We start from the raw sequence: 9,930 nt of genomic DNA on the forward strand, positions 1-9,930 counted from the left end.
GAGTAATACAAATATGAGATGTAGGTTAATGCATTGTATACTTCACATTATTTACTAAAGAAAGGCAGTAGTTACAAGAAACCTAGGCTCGCTCGTTGGGCACAGTAGCAAATGAGTTCTGAGATCAGAGAATAAGAGTAGTTGCGTATTACAAACCATATACATATAACACATATCACACAAATATGAATATCGACCTTGCAAAGAATAAATCGTACTTAAGTGTGCATTTAATGTCATTACTATGTTGCAAAAGAAATTTAGGAAAGTTTTTTGATCCGCTCTGTTCATGATGTCATTGGGGCATAGTAATGAACAATAATAAATGTCGAGAACATATTGAACAGAGTAATTTCAGCCAAGCCAACGCAAGAGAGAAACATGAGTGCTTTAAGAATGTTGGAAATTCCTTTGTCTAGCATGAAGTACATGAGAATATGTGGTATGAGGTTTTCTTCCATTGCTGAGAATCTGGGCTCGACTGTCCTGTCCTCTGGGTAATATGAGCCCGATGTACGCAAATATCAAAAAAATGTAGCTAGCGACAATACAAAAGGTAATGATCTTATAATTAATAATGTAGTGGGAACTAAGCACATCGCTGTTTGGAGTATTCTAAAGATAGTGTGACTTCCTATGGGCTTCAATTACGATCGACGACTACACATACTAATTAATCGAATAGCAGCGAGAATTTCGAATGACACTAAGCAACTATCTCAGACACTTTTGATGAGTCTGTATATCGAAAACAATTCATTTCAATCGTAAATCTCCTCTATAAAGGGGTTTGTGGCCCTCATAAGGGCCGATTTGTATGAGATATAGGTCTTACATTTATGCCTTCTTCTCAGTTTTCTTGGGCAGAAGTACAGCTTGAATGTTGGGCAAAACACCACCCTGAGCGATTGTAACTCCAGACAACAACTTGTTTAATTCCTCGTCGTTACGGATAGCTAACTGCAGATGACGTGGAATAATCCTAGTCTTCTTGTTGTCACGAGCAGCGTTGCCTGCCAACTCAAGAACTTCAGCTGCCAGGTATTCCATGACTGCAGCCAAATACACGGGAGCGCCAGCACCAACTCGTTCGGCATAGTTACCCTTTCGCAAAAGACGATGGATTCTGCCTACTGGGAATTGAAGGCCAGCCCTGCTGGAGCGGGACTTGCTCTTTCCCTTGACTTTTCCACCTTTGCCGCGACCAGACATTGTTCAATATTCTTTCGTAATAAGATGAGAGGAAAAATTGCGGCCTCCTTCCTTCCTTCCTTCCTTCTGTATGTGACAGTTTTTCCATGTAGGAGTACCGGGTTCCTCCTGGATCCCATACCTCCTATTTGTGCTGTACAAGCATATGAAATAGTACCATTGGTGTTGCGGTCAAAGGGCGACTGTCGCACCTAGAGTGACGTATGTGAATTGTGGCCTGGTCGTTAGCCCTGCTGTAATGATGGATCTAAAGGTTAGGTGGAAAGTTGGAGTCTGAAAGGGATTGGCTGGTTTGTGTTCTTCTTGACTGATGATTGGCTGATAGCTGGTCCAATGTTGTCCGGAGTGGCCCTCATAAGGGTGTGGTCCTGTATGAAGTTTCCAATTCAAATTACGGTTGAGATGGACTGATGTCTTCTATGATTTCACAAAGTATCGTGAGCTTAGTGAGCATGTTGGAGGCTTCTTTGAGACGGGGGAGTCTGCACTTTAAAGCTTGGACGAGTTGAAGAAGTTGTGGATCCTGGAGGATAGCCAGGACATCTTCCAATTTGGGTTCATTACGATCAGGATCAGAACGTGGCAGAGAAGCTCTGAGTTGATTATTTGATGATGTCCTTCTGGAAGAATGTGTCTTGGTAGCATAAGTTTCCGCAGCGGGTTGCGTAGCCGGCATAGCTTGTACTGGTTGGGTGGAGTCAGATGATAAAGCAGGAAAATCCGCCGCAGCTGGGAGCTTTGTGGGTGGATTGCGTCGTGTTGAAACTTTACGCAGAATTGGACAGCCTTGATAATTGCCTGGGTGAGCTCCTCCACAATTCGGACAGGTTGCTGGAGCATCAGCAGGTTTATTGCACTTATATGTAACATGTGATTCAGCACATTTTAAGCATCTTGGAGTTGCATAGCAATACGATTGCGTATGTCCATAGCGCTGGCAGTTGTAACATTGGACGAAAGTCTTTGTCCTGTAAGGTTCAACTCTAATACGGTAAAATTCTATGAAATCGAGTTTATAAATCGATTGAGCTTCTGGTGTCTTCTTGAGGTTGACTAGAAAGAGGGGAAAGAGCTTCCCCCCTTTGCCGGTGAGTTGTTGGACCGAAATCACTGGGTATCCTCTGTTTTTCAAATCTGTCTGGATATTATTCACATCAGTATCTATCGGTAATTGACGAAGAACCACTCGGATGAGAGGTTCTTTCTTGATCATTTCGAAGGCATATTGTAGATTGAATGATTTACAATATCTCTTCAGTCTGCTGTAATCGTGAACGCTCTGGCAACTAAATTTAATCCTATCAGGATACACTGCGCAGTAAGGTAACTGTTTGCATACCTGGATCGCTCCATGGGTAAGCTTGTAGGCTTTGTCTTTAGGGAATCCATAAATAATAATAGCTTTTGGTTTGCTTTTGATTCGATCAAGAATACAACAGTCAGCACGGGTGCAAGTTTTGGGATCATGGTCTTCTTCATCAGTTTCACAGTCTTCTTCTTGATTGTTGGAGATGTCCATCATAGTGTCTGAATCCCTGGAATGAGTCTCAGTGGTGGCGAGAGCATCATAACTGTTTTGCGTAGGTACTGGTGTTGGAATGGCGGTCTTTGGTTTTACTGTTCTTTTGGCCTTTTTAAAAGGACGTTCGTCTTGTTGTTCTATGGAACTTGCGTCTGAGCGAGTGTCATCATAATTATCAGAAGTGATAGCCCTGCTAGGGACATTTTGTTGTGATTTAGTTTTACTTTCCATGGCACAAGTAAAAACGTGTCCGTACCCAACGAACTCAGCTCTTGTTATGCGGCCTCCCATGAATCAAGTCAGTTTTGTTACTACTTCAAGCGTGCACCCGAGTGCATCAAATGAAAAGCAAGGCAGTTGGCGCGAATTGAAACACGTACTGTAATTTAAATGAAGTCGATAAATCGGCGGACACATCTAATTTTGCTGAACGAGTGAGTCATCATGCCACCAAAAACTAGCGGAAAGGCTGCAAAGAAGGCTGGTAAAGCCCAAAAGAATATCTCCAAGGGAGATAAGAAGAAGAAGAGGAGGAGGAAGGAGAGCTATGCCATTTACATCTACAAAGTTTTGAAGCAAGTGCATCCTGACACTGGCATATCTAGCAAAGCTATGAGTATCATGAACAGCTTTGTTAATGACATCTTCGAGCGTATTGCTGCTGAAGCTTCTCGTTTGGCCCATTACAATAAGCGGTCAACTATCACCAGCCGGGAAATCCAAACAGCTGTGCGCCTTCTTTTGCCTGGTGAACTTGCCAAGCACGCTGTAAGTGAGGGTACGAAGGCTGTTACCAAGTACACAAGCTCTAAGTAAAAATCTTCTTCAAGATTTTTCATTTCAAACGGTCCTTGTCAGGACCAACACATTATTCGAAAGAGTTAAATCACGAAATTTGCTTCATTCTGTTATGTAGAAACACCTTGAAATCCAATTTCTATATGCTGTTAGTAAAAAAGTAAAGCACATAGCGGAGATGTGTCGTGCTTGTATACGAAAGGCATTTACTCGCCGGAGATCTACACTTAGTCATAATAATTTACTTTTAAAAAGTGGTAATACATTCCGTGTTAAGTATAGTAGTAGGTGCACACGGATCGGAAATCAGGTTATTTTAATGTGCCGTGCAAATAAACAGGCTGTTAGTGTAAGAAATAGTGGGTATAACGCTTAGAATATCGATTAATCGCTATGAAATAATGTTGATAAATTATCTCTTGAAAGTACTATAAAATTAATGTTTCTAGTATTTTCGTACTTGAAGGATAATGAAATTTGAAAAAGAGATGCCAACAGCACCTGGTGTTCCCAGGCGGTCACCCATCCAAGTACTGACCAGGCCCGATGCTGCTTGACTTCGGTGATCGGACGAGAACCGGTATATTCAGCATGGTATGGCCGTTGGCAACTACCTTTTCTTCAATGTCCTGTTAAGGAAGTATGTTTTAAGTAAGAATTGACATTATTAACTATAAAGGCAAGCATATTAACGTCGTTAACATTACTTGGAATATACTAATATTCGAATAAATATTTGAATGTTCGAATGATGAGTGATTCGGATGTTCATAGTGCCACTATGTCCTATCGAGTTTACTATCACGAACCACGTATGAAATTGTATATAAATAAATAAAAATAAATCCTTTATTAAGTATTGATTACAGGAAAAAGGCAAACTTACATTCTTTAATGTACACAATGAAATGTATGAAAGATATTTTTAAGATATGTTTCACTTACCCTTTATAACGCAAGGTAGTTTTCAGTGTAGCATCCTCTTCAGCTGCGAGATAACGTAAGGCAGATGATCATTCAGTCGTGAAGCACTAAAATGTAATATACATTTTAACTATTATCGATAAGAATTATTTACTGCAGGGATGCAAATAAAGTGAGGCAAATTAGTAAATAAAAACCGATACTGTAACTGATAATGTAATTACGTATCTGTATTAGTTGTATATACAGTAATCGCACGATTATCCGCGGAGTTGGATGTTGGCATAATCGCGCATAATCAGCAGTATGAGCAGAAAAGGGAAATGAAATGAAATCTTTAGATTTACGTCGCATACTTATACCGGTTACGCTAAAGGAGACGGTGATGATGAGTACTGAATGAAGAAAGTGGGAGGAAACGGGAGAAACCCGAGAAAACCCATGAGCACGGTCTTTATGCACGACAAAGTTCACACGGCACGAGCTGGGATTGAACCAGGGACCCCAAGCACCGGAGGCCAAAAAAGGGACAAAAAGTCTTTCGTGCAACTTTCGTTTTCGGTAAAAAGTTTACACATAATTTAGAAAGAGTAGTTTTCTGGTCTTTTTATTTCACAAGTTGGTTCATGTCTATATTTTTTACATGCATAAAAAATTTTTCAACTCCCTTGCTTAGTTCCTGTTAAAGACCTCTACCTCTGATTGTATTTTTTGCACATATTCTTATTGTTTTCAGACAACATTTCTAAGAGCGTAATTTATCGTCAGCAAGAAAAGAAAAGGAAAGCCTCGGATAGTGGAATGTGTACTGTATATATATATATATATATATATATATATATATATATATATATATATATATATATATATATATATACGTATTAGTATATAGTTTTATTTTATACGTCTCCTATTATTACACAATGTGCAGATATTGTGAAAGCGCAAGTAAATATGTATAACTCCCCGTTCTGCACTTAATAACTTGAAAGAAGTTCGGGGAAGGTAGTGTAACAGAAAGTGCAAACAGAAATGAGGGTTTACAGGCATTTAATATTATTCCGTAGTAGTATGATTTTTTGTAAAATATATATATATATATATATATATATATATATATATATATATATATATATATATATATATATATATATATATATATAACATACATATTCAATGATATAGTAAGAGGTTAGCAGCACTGATAGAACTGCAGAAAGTACAAAACCGTTAATAAGAAAGAGAGAGAGATGGTGGCCGCTTTTGTGCTTTTCATTGGCTAATTCCGAATTGCGCGCGAATACGTACGAGATTTCTTTCTTTTTCCTCTTCGCAGCCCAGATGTTGCCAATTAGAAGTTTTTAGTACTACATTTGTATGAAAATGTTGCCTTTAAGAAATGTGGTTTGCATACGGAGAAAAGAGCAAAATGAATATTTATCTTAGTGGGCATGAAAAAAGACGAAACATTTTGCAAGATGGACACACGAACTTCCTTAATGCAGGCGTTCAGTACATTATTGTAAAGAAAAAAACACTAAAAAGAATTACTTCAATATCCCTAGCAACATTCAACAATTCATAGAGAAAAATCTTTATTTTGAGAACAATGGAAAACTATGTAATTGTAGATAACTACTAAATTTAATGATTAAGGAAAACGTTTAGGCCCGGCCCTTCAGAAAGAAAGTGCACAGAATTTTCTCTCATGGAAGCAATTGCAAAATCAACATTTTGTTTGCAGTTATAATTAGAGGATCTATATACAGGGTGTTCGAAAAAGAATGTATCCTCTTGAAAGAAAATATTCTCTGGGCCCCTAATCCTTTATATACCGAAAGGAAGTTTGTATAGCATTTTTTCTTACCTTCGTTAGAAGAATTGAAAGTGACTACTATCGTGACACGGGAGATATTTGATCGATAGTCGAATTACTCCCATGCTCGAATGAACACGTCTCTTGTAAGGAGAGGAAAGGCTTCTGTGATCCGCTATCGCAGCTGTGTCATATCTGCAGAGAATGTTAGGACACAAACGTGATCTTTGAGAGCCTCGTGAAAAGAAGTCGCATAGTATCATGTGTGGAGACATCGGGGCCATCTGAAGAACGCTTCATCATTAGGACCAAGGGCGAGTTACGAAACACTCTGGGATATATTTATTAACATAACTTCTCGTCATTCTGCAAGTGTGGTGGAGCTCCATCCTATTGGAAAAGGAAACCTCGGGAGCCCTCTTCATGTGTAGGTATCGTTCACATCTGAAGCATGTGAAGATAGATTACTGTACTATCGTGTACCTAAAATCATTTTCTACGAATACGAACATGTCTACACTGAAGGCAGTGCAGCTCTTTTTCTCTTTTTTTTTTGGTCATGTATTGTAACGCGGGGCAATGCACACAATAACATGTAATGTTGTGTATCATCATAAAGGGCCAGGGCGATGATTGGATCTTGATGGACGTGGAGAACTGATAGGTGATGTGAGTGGTATTGTGATCTATGGTTGTATGTTTACTGATGAATGCATAAGGAGAGGTGAAGGGGTTGCCTTTTTTTTTATGTCGATCGGCAGGGAAGCGATTGGGAAACTTTTGACTTTGTTTTTCAACCGAATATATTGATTGAATAGGTCGCCGACAATTTTACGGGGCGTCACGTCGTTGCCTTTTTCATGTCGATCGCGAGCGAAGCGAGCGTTTTTTTTTTTTTTTTTTTTTACCGACAATATGTATTGAATCGGTTGCCAACACCTTTAGGGGCGCGTCACGTCCTTCTTTCTGTGCTGATCGCGAGCGAAGCGAGCGCGAAATTTTTGACTTTTTTTTTTTTTTTTTTACCCACAATATTTATTCAATCGGTCGCCAACACTTTTAGGGGTGCGTCACGTCCTCTTTTCTCTGCTGATCGCGAGCGAAGCGAGCGCGAAATTTTGACCTTTTTTTCTCTTTTTAATTCTTTTTTTTTTCTTTAAGAAAAAATATTGATTTCATAGGTCGCCAACATTTTTACGGGATGGAACATCGTTTATTTGTTTTTCCAACCGTCTTTCTGTCTTGAGCCCCCGCCAAGTTAACTTTATGGTGGACAAAAACTATGTGCGGTGGGTTACCGCGGGGTTCTCCCGTTTCCTCCCACTTTCTTCATTCCACCACCATTTCAATCATTTCTCATAATCAGCGCCTCTTTTAGCCTAAGCGGCATAACGTGGGACGTAAAACAAAGATTTCCTTTAGTTGCTTTCTGTCTTGATTACGAGCGCGAAATTTTTTACTTTTTTTTTCTTTCTTTTGATATTATTCATTTAATAGGACGGCAACACCTTTACGGGCCGCCGCGTCGTCGTTTACACTTCTTCAGCCCATATTCTTTCTGCTTGTTCGTTTTCCGGCATCTTGTTATCACCGCCCGCGGGAATGCCTATGTCTTTCATCGCTTTTTGAAGCAAATCTTTAATAAATATGCACTCTCACATTTCTACTAATATGCATACCACAGTGGATAGACTGTAACTAGGAAAGCAGAAGCCTGCATATCATATTATTTAACAGTTGAAAGTGAACTGCCATTTTAAGTTTGATTTTGATCAGATGAGTGCAGTTCAACTCGTCGACAATTGTGAAGATTCTCGAGGTTAGGGACCATCCATTTTGTGCTTTGTAATGAAAATGGCTGCAGCCAAACTTCTCTGATCTGAATGAAACTTGGCATGATGATACATCTTGACCTGCTCTACAAGTTTATTTAGTATTTTCCGTTGCGCAGGCTTTTGCTTCTCCAGGTTCTCCCATGGAACTGAGAAACGTATTCAGTCGAACTTCTGCGGTAAGTCAGTATATCATCCTGAGAAGTTTGATCGAGATAGCAGAGGTTCGACTATTCGTTTTTCAATTCCATGTGATATTACAACACGGTGAACTAAATTTATATAGAAACACTTTGATTTTGTTTTGTTTTTTGCTAGCATTAAACTGAGAAAATGTTATTGAATAGACAGAGAACACCACTCAAAGAAAAGTACATCATAAGAATATATATATGGTTGCTGTGGTTCTCGGTTTAATTTGCTAGTTAAGAAACTTGCTCTAAATAAGTACATCTTACAGGTGAAAAACTAAGCCAGGCGATAGAATTAAATATAAAGTTATACACTTTTATTTTACGTTTACTAGTGTTGGGTTACTACTGTAAAATAAGTCAGTATATATGAAAGATAACTGTATTAGGTACTATTTTCCACCGGCGGTGTATTCTTGCATAGTGTACTTAATGTTTACAAGCGGGGCGCTACTAGTATGGATGCATGACAAGTGCTATTGAAACTCGAAAACTAACTGGTTTCCACTACCCTTGCTTATACGTATACCCGCGTCGCCTTCGCTCCTGTTCACTTTGGACGCACATTCTTGCTATCGCTCAGGCCCCCAGCTTTCTCCTGTTTTGGCTCCCTTAAATAGTATTCGTGCTTTTTATTGGCCACCTGGCAAAGCACTTGTAATGATTTTACACCAGTAACTCTAAAATACATGTGTATTACTTTATTTAATTCTGTCGTCTGCAGAATTTTTTTTTTTTTTCGTACAAATATGCCTTTTCATGCAGAACACTGAATTTTGCCTGTAAATTTTTGAGAATATGCTGTGACGAAACTTGAGCACCGTTCTTCTTTTCTTTCTTATCACGAGTCTTCTTTAGCCTAATGAGCACAATCATCACACGATAACGACTATTCTTTTCATTTAACTTGTAAACAAGTTGAACTAATAATAATAATTGATGTACAAAGGAGAAGTGTCCTACATATTTGAGGTAAAAAATAAAATAAATATACTTCTACTTCATCCGTGTTTACAAAGTTAAATGTTATCGATTTACAAAAAATGGTCACCTATCCACACACTGACCAGGCTCGACACTGCTTGACCATACATATTAAAACATCGGTCCCACTGAATACACAAGTAGTAAGCACATTCACATAAAAATAATTAGGATTACAGTATATAAAATGTGTTAATTAAAATAGCAAATGCCTTACCTTATCACAGGCGATCCAAAGCCACTGCACATCATCTGCTACGCACACTATATTCCTCCAATATTTCACTCACTTCCTATATCACGCAACAGAAAATATTAATAAAATTCACTTAGCAACATTTTCATTTTTAATCAACAATACGTATAACAATTAAGAATAAAATTAATTGTGAGCACATTGTTATAATTAGAATACTGTTTTTATTCGTTTACAAATATGGGATTAATATAGAGCTGGCAGCAACAATATATACAACTCATCCTGTATGTATCGTAAATCCTAACTTGAGAAGACATCTCTGACGCAAACAATGAGACAAGAAATCAAATACTATATCCGACACATTTGGGGTTTATTGAACTTCAATGTTGGAAGATACCACCTTGTCGGTAGTACAAATGTAATATCCTTACAACACGCGGAACTTTTGC

General features: G+C 38.5%; 1 non-coding gene across 1 annotated transcript; it reads right to left on the bottom strand.

Annotated features, from left to right (window-relative positions):
• Window positions 1-4,021: 4,021 nt before the first annotated feature.
• LOC145678154 (5S ribosomal RNA) lies at window positions 4,022-4,140 on the bottom strand. The gene has a single exon (XR_014130266.1). It is a non-coding gene; the product is annotated as a 5S ribosomal RNA (ribosomal RNA).
• Window positions 4,141-9,930: the final 5,790 nt, after the last annotated feature.

Source organism: Thermobia domestica, unplaced genomic scaffold (assembly GCF_964235325.1).
Source record: "Thermobia domestica unplaced genomic scaffold, izTheDome1.hap1.1 HAP1_SCAFFOLD_1939, whole genome shotgun sequence".
NCBI lineage: Eukaryota > Metazoa > Arthropoda > Insecta > Zygentoma > Lepismatidae > Thermobia > Thermobia domestica.